This window comes from Notothenia rossii, assembly GCF_949606895.1.
Source record: "Notothenia rossii genome assembly, chromosome: 3".
Lineage (NCBI taxonomy): Eukaryota > Metazoa > Chordata > Actinopteri > Perciformes > Nototheniidae > Notothenia > Notothenia rossii.
The window spans coordinates 15056270-15066951 of NC_136901.1; the positions used below are offsets into that span (position 1 = coordinate 15056270).

The 10682-nt window shown below is 38.7% G+C and overlaps 1 long non-coding RNA gene across 3 annotated transcripts; it reads right to left on the reverse strand.

The window, feature by feature from the left end:
- Positions 1-3015: 3015 nt before the first annotated feature.
- Positions 3016-5500, reverse strand: LOC307033557. 3 transcript variants are annotated; one of them, XR_013806549.1, is made up of 4 exons: positions 4217-5500; positions 3815-4037; positions 3588-3658; positions 3016-3150 (listed from the first exon to the last, which is right to left on the reverse strand). It is a non-coding gene; the product is annotated as an uncharacterized lncRNA (long non-coding RNA). The 3 variants fall into 3 exon arrangements; XR_013806550.1 differs by lacking the exon at positions 3016-3150 and having other exon boundaries at positions 3160-3658; positions 4217-4957; positions 5348-5500; XR_013806551.1 differs by lacking the exon at positions 3016-3150 and having other exon boundaries at positions 3160-3658.
- Positions 5501-10682: the final 5182 nt, after the last annotated feature.

Below are 10682 nucleotides of genomic sequence, written 5' to 3' on the forward strand. Positions count from 1 at the left end.
CATAGTGTAGATGCCAGGAGACATTAAAAAAATAAAAATAAAAAAAAATAAATGGGGGAGAGTGTACCGGACTGTAAAATATGAGGCATGTAATGCTTAAGTTACATAAAAGCAGACACCCTCCTATTTAATCTTGTTATTTACATTTATTTACAATTTCATGTTCACCAAGCTTCATTACAAGTATCTACTGATATTTAGTTTGTGTGCTGTTATACAGTTTAACCTGTAGATTCATGGGTCGGCAACAGGCGGTCCGTTTTTTTACAACTTCGGACCGACAGTCGCAAATATAATAATAATATATATAATAATGTCCAAATAGAGAATCTACCTACACCTGAAGAATGCTTATTGTACTTTATCCATGTTGAGAGTGAATGACACACAGCACAGGCACAATCAGGCTGCGGGTTGCACTGACGCTGATAGTGGATCAATAGGTGGATAGCGCGTGGTGCTGAAATAGCCAACATTCGGTGTGTGGTTTGAAAAAAATAACACCAGCTCACTAAATCATTCAAACGTAATGTTTACTTATATGTGAACAGTAACAAAGTTCAGGCGAAACATTGACAACAAAATTGGAGAAGCCGCTTGATCATGGAGGGTGAGAAGTGGTGGTGCATATGCTCCTGAAACGACAGAGCAAACACGCTACATTAGGGATAATAATTACAATGAGCCATTCATTAAAAAAATATATATATATAATTAGCCGTTAAATACAATTACGACAGGCTTGGTACTCACTTAATGTGAAAACTGACATCTCCCATCGGTCGCTATTTTTTGGATATCCGGTGATATGGACGTCACTTTAATCCGCAGGCAGTTCTCGAGGTTTTTATGCGTCAATCGATTCCTCTCGTGCGTCTTTATCGCATTAATTGAAGAAAAGGACGACTCGCATGTATAGGTGGAAGGGAACATTGTGTTTGTGTATTTTTGCGTTTGTGTGTATTGTGTTTGTTTCCCGGGGAAAACACTCACAAGAAACACCGGCTGTTGTTATGCCTGCTGTGATGTCAAGTTACTACGTTCTCCGATTGTAATTATGCAGAAACAAGCTTCAAAGTTGTATTTATCATCTGAATTTGCAGAAACAAGTTTTATATTCTGAAAGCCAAGACTTTGTTTATTTGAAATCAGATGATAACAAACTGTAACGAACCCTGCCGTGTTATCTATGATTACTATACGCTTACATTCATAATGTCAACGGAGGGAGGGGGGGGTGGCGCTGCGGAAGAGCAGAGTGTGAGTGAGAGCTGTCATCTTCCCTTTACAAGCTTCAAACATGTATTTATCGTGTGATTTTGGAAATATTCTGAAAGCCAAGACTTTGTTTATTTAAATCAAACAAAACACCCGAACCCCGAAAAACTTGTTTTTTACTCAAATCCACGTTTATTTTGAAATGAGCCGTTGCAACTTCCGACTGATTTCGATAGAGCGGGTCACATAAGGCAAATGTGTGGTTGTTGGGAACCAGGTCAATTAAAGTACTTATTTAACTATTAAATACATTGAGTTTGAGTAAAATACTTGTTTACTTAATTTAGGTTATAATATATTAAATTGCAAAGCAAAACATGCTGTAATTTTTTTTTTCAAAGGTTTTCAACCTGAAAGAATCCTAATGTGTCCTTGAAAGTTGAAATAAAGAAAAGGCAAAAAGGATTCGAGTTGTCCATGCGTCCTCTGTTGCCCCTCAAGCCTCTCAAATGTGGACAAACACTCAAATAAATGCCAAAAACCAAGAGAACTTGACAATATTTGACAATAAAAGTATGTTAAATAACATTGCTACCTAGTTAATAACTGTACTTTACTCAGTGAAGGCTCGTCCATTGAAGAAAAGGAGGACCATCCTCCCTACAATTTCAGAGAAAAAATAAACTTAGAAGAGAACAATAAATACACCTCAATTTAAAAGATAAGTCTGTTAAAATACAGATAATAGCCCTGGCTTTTAACATGGGACTGAAATGGGGCTAGAGAGGACGACCTTTGGGCGGGTCCAGCGCCGTATAGATAGAAGAGTTACGAAAGCGGAAGTCCAAAAACGGTAATCATCACGTGGTTCATGCAGACGAGGATCGTTCCCCGGAAGTTCATGGCAGGCAATGTGAATGCATTGATAACAGGAGATAGAAGTACGATTTTTGGTAATTATTAGTGAATAAAGGTTTTGATTTGCAATATTTATAAAACAAATTGATATGTGTATGTATTTACATCAATATGTTTTAAAAAATAAAATAGAATTTGCTAATATTAAGTGATAATATTAGGATTAGTGTGAACAACTAGTTTACATGTTAGGCTAACAGTGCCTTGGTTAAAGAGCCTGTTGCTGTTTATAGCTTTGAATTCTTTAAAACCAATATTATCTTCTTAAACTTGTATAGTAGTCAGGAGCATCACTTTCTAATGTTTGATATATTTAGAGGGAGGGGATCTAAAGGAATGCTTCAAAATTCAGATTAGATTAATTTCTACCATTTTCTTAAATTCATGGTAGTTTCAGTAATCCCATGGTAATTGAGGACACAAGTTATCTAAATGACTAATGTCATCTTTATGGCTTTCAGAAAGGACAGGAGACCGACAGGTGACTATCAAAGGACTAGCAGCAGCAGCAGCAGCAGCAGCATGATGATGATGTTAAATGTGTTGTTTTAGGAACATCCATTGCAAATACATGGAATTCAATAAACATTGAATAGCATATCATGCAGTTTGTCTGTGCCTTTTCCTCCGTGTTGTCCTGGTTTGCTGTGCTGCCTCCTAGTCGCCACCATGGTTTGCTGTGCTGCCTGGGGATGCTCAAATCGCTCAGAGAAAGGAGTACGAATGTACGGCTTCCCCACTGACACAGAGCGGAGGAAAAAATGGCTGGCTCAAGTCAGCAGGAGCAATTTCACGACCAACAGCAAAAAAATATGTGAGGATATTATATACAAACACTGCATTTGCACTTTTTCACAAAAAGAAAACCACACCATTGGGAAAGCTTAATGTTTTGTTTAATAAAAAAAAAACAGGGAAAGGCTTGAAAAACACTGAGAGTTGAGACTCAGGGTGCAGGGTGAGGGTCTCAATGCAGGTATTCAGGCTCCATTGAATCCCCCTCTGGTTCTTGTGCTGAAAGAGGGAGTAACAGACAGGAGACAGGGTTATACACACCTATTTAGCACACCTATTGGATGGGAAATTGCCTTGGGGAGATAAGGTGTGGTCTTTGTTCCCAACTGAAGTTATGGAACTTTATTATTTGTGAGTTTAACAAAGTATGACAAATGGCATCAGTAACAGATGTGATATGAATTTCTATAAAGTTGTCTCACATTCTTGGTCATATTTTATATACAGTATGTAATGAGTATAACATGTCCAGTAAGTATAAAGTGTTTCCTAATACCGTGTATTCAACCACTATGGAATATGTATGTGGGCAGACAAAACTGAGTTGTTCTGTGTGTGAAGTAACCTCAAGTCACTCCGCAGGCACATTTTGATGCAGACCAGTTTGTCAAGACAAAAAAGGGCAAGACTAGGCTGAGAGCAGAGGCTATACCCACCATCTTCGTGCATCGCCCTGTGGTCAAAAAGAGAAGGGCCCCTGCACCACGATTCACCCCGGGACCTGTATCTACAAAGCCCATAGCTCATGATCACAGCTATAGTGTGAAAGGTGACACAGGTATAATAAGTATGAACTCTTAGTAACAAAAGTCATATTTCTTATTTGTAAGTGGTATAATATTTTAAATGTTCGAAAATCTACAGTGCCATGTCTTCTACTTACATTAGTCTCAAAGATTGAGGGAAGAAGGGATGAGGAGACTGAGAGAAAGGAAAGTGAGGGTGAATAAAGAGAGGACATGGCTAGTGAGGAGAGACAGGGAGGGTGGACACCACCCACTCAGCCAGCAGCCAGTCCGCATACGAGGGAACCAGCAGCCAGTCAGCATACAAGGGAACCAGCAGCCAGTCAGCATACGAGGGAACCAGCAGCCAGTCAAACAGATCTATTAAAACAATTAAAGAGAAAATTAAAGAGCCAAGAAGGAATCACCAAAAAAGCAAAGTCTGCACTAAGAAAAATCAGGAAGGAAAATGCAGCTCTCAAGAAAACAATGAAAATTAGGGACAACAAATATAAGAAAACGTTTTAAAAAGACCAACCTAAGGCATTAGGCAGACTCACCACAAAGGGGATGAAATGGAGCAATGAGACAATTAAGAAGGCTTTAAAAATGTGCTTTGCGTGCGGACCAACGGGTTACAAAACTCTGCAGGAATTGCAGATTCCCCTTCCAGGATTAAGGACACTGCAAAGAAGGATGCAATGTGTTAAGTTTGAGCCTGGTGTGTAACAGCTAACATCAATGCCCCTCCACCCGTAACATCAATGCCCCTCCACCCGTAACATCAATGCCCCTCTACCTGTCAACATCACTGCCCTCCACCTGCCAGCACCCAGCCAGAGGAGCGCAAACAACAAAAACAAGCAAGGTGTCCCGTCATGTACCTGGACATTTGGGTTGGCAAAATGGAGTAAGAGATGGACTTGAAAAACCTTGGTGGCTCTCTACTCATGTTGTTACAGTTGTCTTGGTTGCAGCTCTCAAGTTTTTTTTTGTTGCCATTTCCACATCTTTAGAAAATATGAAATAAATGAAGTGAAATCAACCTCTTCTCTGGAGAACAAACTTTGATTTCTCTGTCTTATGAGTTTGCAGTCTTGCAGTTTTGCTCCTCCACCTGTAACATCACTGCCCCTCCACCTGCCATACAGTAGGTTACTAACAAGATGACTTATATAATACAGTGATAGAATACATGTTTAGTATGCTTACTTATATAAAACAGTAGTATTAAACTTACCTTGTGTTTTCACTCTCACTTAAGTCCCTCTCCCTTTGACATCAATCCAAAATCAGCTGAGCTGCAACATAATACAGACAGGTAATAATCAACATAATCACAAGGACACAATATGGCTCTGCTAAAAACACTCACTCTTACACGCACCAAAGTTATATTTATCTAATATTTAACTCCCTCCACCCCCGCATACAATCCCTTTTAGAAGACCCTCTTCTCTAATTCAACAACGTTGGACGAAATGACATTAAGAGAACGGAATTTACAATTAAAAGGCTGTTCAACATGTGTTGCTAACTTGATCCGGAATCCTAGCTTTATCTGTTATCTGTAAACGTTCCCTAAATCTACTAATTTAGGGATAATCCACTGACATCCTTTAATACACATGTTAATTTGAATCAGATGTACTGATAATATCCGCAATATAAATCTTTAAACTTCTTCTTACCTTTAAAAGTCCGTCACGAACGGTCTATTATGCTGCAACTCTACAGCTCTGCTAGCCTTGGCGCTAACTTCCGGGGAACGATTGAGAGGCTCCACGATCCGCCATTGCTGTAAAAAAGTGGTCCATTGGAGTGAACGGAGATGACGTAACTCTCAGTCTATACGGCGCTGGGCGGGTCTAGCCAGAGGCTCTGGATTGGGCGCCTATATCATCAGTGAACCAATCAGCGGATCTGACTACGCATCAGAGTGTTGATGGAGAGGGTTATCAGCAATATCAGAGTTTTTTCTGAACCGGGGAACAGGGGCGCTGCGCCCTCTTACCAAAATAAATTCCTTGAATTAGGCTTTGATTATGTTCTGGCCCGCCATCTTGTGGCTCAGAAAAAAATTGGCCCACGGCCAAACTTACTTGCCTACCCCTGCTGTAGATGGTGCTCTACACTTACATAGGCTAGAGGTCTGGCGAAGAAGTCAAGGGATTGCCAGAACATTCCATACGCTAACGTGTGTGACTTCTTGTCTTTGTTCTCAGGTGGGTAAACTGTCTAGAAATGCATAAATAATCAGTAAATGTTATACAATGTTAACGGGTCAACTCAGTAACAGTTTGGGAAAACTCGACACGGTTAATGAGCAATTAAATGCAATTTGAGGTATTTATGATAAGAATTGCCAACTCTGGTTAGCGTGTTAGCATGTACAGATGTAGCACTTCATTTCAGACTCCAGTTTACAGCTTCCTGCCTACGACCTGCCTAAGACCAGTATAGAGGAATGTTAAGCCCTCCCACTATTTTCCAAGAGGGCGTTGCCAGATTTTCAATTTCAGGTTTTAATCAGGAGATGGCGCTTCATTCACAAATACAGAAAGACAAGTTTCATGGACTTTCAGTTGTGTTTTGAAGAGCATTTGAACACATCAATATTTTAGATCAACTAAAGTATATCTAATCTTGTAATTCAATAATATATAGTCTTTATATATTAAATAATCATAATTATAATGTAAATGTTTACATTACACTTCTTTATTTGTTATGCTCATACTTTTACCTTTACAATCGTTTGCTTTAATATGCAGTATATTTGTTGTATATTTTTGTGTTTGCTTCCTCCTGCTCCCTTTCGGACACATACTGTATGATTTATTATTATTATTAATATGAAGATATTATTAAGATAAGATTAGATGTCTTTATTGATTGAACATTTTAGTTTAGAATGTGCTGTCCCACGGTAATTCAGAAGGCTCACAGGTCACATTCCGACCATTATTTAAAACAATAGGTGCTTTCACACCGTCTACAGTTTGATTTGTATAGAGGAAGCTCTGTGGCTGAATGGTCAGCGATTAGGGGCGGCGCATTTATCATAGGTGATCAGAGCTAACTGCCTGCCGTCAGATTTCATTTAAAAAACAGATCTGATTTTAAGACTATTTCTGCGCTCATAAAGAATGATAAGAATAAGCATAATGCGTATTGAACTGGTTTCATTAATTAGTGAGTTTATTTAACACTAGAACCACCAATCGGGTCAATTTGTGTGATGTGTGTTGTGTGTGTGCAATGTAACTTTTTTTCAATAAAATATTAAAGTCTCCCAGTCGGTGACTTTTCCTGAAAGTGTGTTATGTAGCACCCTATGTTGTTAAAAATTGCATTCTAATAGCGGGATTTGACGGTTTTAGGTAGGCCTATACAAAAACCTCTGGCGGTTCTAGTGTTAAGGTAATTAGGTACAGTAGAAGCCCTTTTTTTTATCAGTAACGAATTTAGCAGTTGAACATAAAAGTCAACTAACTGAGGGTCACTTGCAATGACAGTGTTGTGTCTACTGTAAGCTTGTCACTCAGAGTAACCTACAGTTAATTTAGCTGCTGGAGAAGAAAGATCAGGGGGGGAGGGGGGGAGAGAGCTGTGGTTGATGGGCCATTAAAGTTGTGTAAATACACAGCTGAGAGCTGCCGTTTCATTCAGACTGTTTAAAAAACGATAACAACGGACTATTTTTCATTTGTCAGGGATTTCATGTCATTTCATGTAGATCTGCAATAAAAATATTTGTGGGGAATGGGGGGGTCTGGGACCCGGAGTAATCTGCGGCCGTGGGCTGTTATGACACGCATGGTGTTCTTTTTTTATATATAGAGAGGCGAAGTCCCTCCCCTTCCTGGAGCCTCCATGGGACCCCGGAAGCGGAAAATTATACATTGAAGTCAATGGAGAGAGAAAAGTTATCTTTTGATCCCGTTTGAATTGTGCCACGAATGACACATATGATGTTTGTCAATCTTAGACAATCATTTCCATGTAAAACAAAATCACAGTTTGTCGTAAAACTGTTGAAATATAAGACTATGAAAAATACGCAACTAGAAAGTCTACAAATCCCAAATGCATTCTGGGTCGCGTAAGTGATGTCATAGGCGATAATGCTCCAAGACTGGTTGCGACTCGCAAAGCAAAGAAGAAGATGAAGACTGATTTATTCCCTCCAATAAATATAAGAGATTGCTCCAATAAATTCACTTTTACAAGATGCCTGTGTGCTTTGTACCAGGTTGTAATCACAAAAGTGCTCGTTGTATCGCTTCCCGTCTTATGAAAGGACCAGGAGTCGTTGGACCAAACATATCAGGTAATATACATGTTTTGCATGGAACATAGTCAAGTTAGCTACCTAGCTAGTAGCGAGCATGTTAGTTAGCATTACATTACATTACTTAGCCTTGTCATTTGTATTAGCCTTAACATGAAGTAAACCAAAATGTTAAACAGTAAGAGTAGTCATGATGGTAAGTATTTTGTGAAACATTTGAAGAGTAGCCTATCGCCCCCTCCACCAGGTGCTAAGGGGGCGGGAGGTAGGCTAACGCCACATTAGCATATTTTCTACTTAATGCTATCTGCACAAATGGTTAACATTGAACATTAAAAGATCAGGCAGTTCAGGGAGAGTCGAAGGAAGGAAGGCAGGCAGCTTTGCATGACATTCTTCTGGACGTGTTTCATTGTGATGATAGTGAGACTGAGTCAATCTGTTTGTTGGAAAGACAGTAGTTGAGTGATTACTGAGAGAAAATTATTAAAAGAGATAATTATTCAGTGTTGTTACTTTAAAGTGTTGTTACTGACCTTTTTCTCTTTTATTTTCTTTACCTCACCTGTAACTGCTGAGACCCTGAGGAACATGCACACTGGACTGACCTGCTCTGGTAACCTGATGTCCACTGTACGTAATAGTATTTGGTTATGGTATATTATTTATATACATCAAAGGCACAATGCACCCCCCAGAGACACACATGTATTGAGTGTGATATTTTGCATTGGTCATGTGAAATCATCTTTACATACTAGAAAACTGTAGGAGCGGCAACTTGTTTTGAAATATAATTTTTAATATCCGATAATAAAGTTGATCTGTTTTCTTTATTCTTCTCTCTTCCCAGCTCCATCCATCACCATTCTCTGTTCCTGCAGGTCCTGCTTGCTAATCAATATTCATATTTTTTTTACACAATTACAAATAAAGTCAATGTATTGTATGACATGAAGTTGTGCTTCATTCTGAGTCAATAATACATTTATTCTGCCTTTAACTGCAAAATTATTGTGGACTGCACCAACATCCATATAGCGCCCCCCCCCCCCCCCCCCAGTAAGATGAACCAAGCAAAGCTGACATACTCAACATACAGCTGTGCTCTTAAGTTTACATGAAGAATTTGTGAAATATTGGTAATAACAGGTTTAAATGATTATTAGTAATTAATTATATAATTGTCTCATTGTAGATGAGCAGACAGGGAGCCAGACGAGAAAAGCAGAATATGCAGCTGCCATTTTCCACATGGAAAAGAGAAAAGGCCAAGTGTATTTGAGTGGACAAAAGAGAAATCCCAAATACGAAAAATAAAATTATACAATTTACAGATATGTATACAAATATATATATCCTATATACACCATGTATAATGATGGTGTATGATGTAGAAGGAAGTGTGCTAGATACATATAGTAAATATAGAGTTACATACAGATCCATGTTACACCAAAAGATGGAATAACTAAGAAGCACGCAGTATAATAATAATTACACGCAACAATTAAATAACTGCTCAGCATCTCCACCACAATCCCAATCTGCTGTGTCCTGTTTTCCTTCCCTCTGCATAACACCCCATCACACATACGAAACACAACGCAGAGTCCGAGGGTGTTAAGAGTATGTTTATTTAAATGTCCTCCTCTCTACTGGCCAACACAGGGAGCATATGCTGGGTGTAGAATTGTTCCAGGAGGAGGAGATTTCCATGCCATGCAGGGTCTTTGGGGATGGGGATGATGATCGCCTCCTTCGTGGTCCACAGTAGCAGAGACTCCGGTCTGTGATGTGCAGCTGTTATATAATATACAATACATTTTTGAAAACATTTGATCAAAAAATAAGGATTTGGTCAGGATCTAGAGTCAGTGTGTAGTTTATTAATTACCAATGCTCTCTACATTAGGAAAACACATACCAGTGTACCAGAGGGAGTCACACACAGCTGTGCCTCGATAACCAAACAAATTGACAACAGAGATGCAAACTCATCAGGTAGGAAAAAGGTGACAAGGATCCGAGCCCCCCGACCCCACAGAACATCGGCTTTAAAATGAGGAATAACAGAGGATTTTAGCAGTCAGAACAACTAAAGCAGCAGTGTTAATAATAACAGAAACGCCATAGAGTCACATCTAATAGAAATATATAAAAAGCATTTATTTTAATTGTGTAGCAGTCAGTTTATAATTTTGGCAGCACTGTTGAGCATTTTGAAAATGTATTTTCATGCCTCTGTGCAAGGCTTAGTCTTTCTATCTTTATAGCCACATGGTGTAAAGTAACTAAGTTCATAAACTCAACAAGTACTATAATTGGGCACAATTTTGAGATACTTGTACTTTACTTAAGTATTTCAATGTTTTGCTACTTTGTTCTTCTACTCCACTACAGTTCAGAGGTAAATGCTGTACTTTTACTCCACTACATGTATTTAATACCTTTAGTTACTTTACAGATGTGGATGAATGATGTGACATATAATCAAGTGTTAAATCAGACTTCAGTTCCACCTGGAGTAAATCCACAAGCTACCCTGCAGTATACAAAGTCATTCAAACTAGCTGCACCTTTACCAGCTTTGAGAACACTTTCATGATCAATCATTATAAAACATATCATATATATTATTCTGAAATTGACCAATCTGCAAAATGACTAATTTTACTGTCGCTACTTTCACTATATTCTGATAATAATACTTTTCTACTTTTACTTTTACT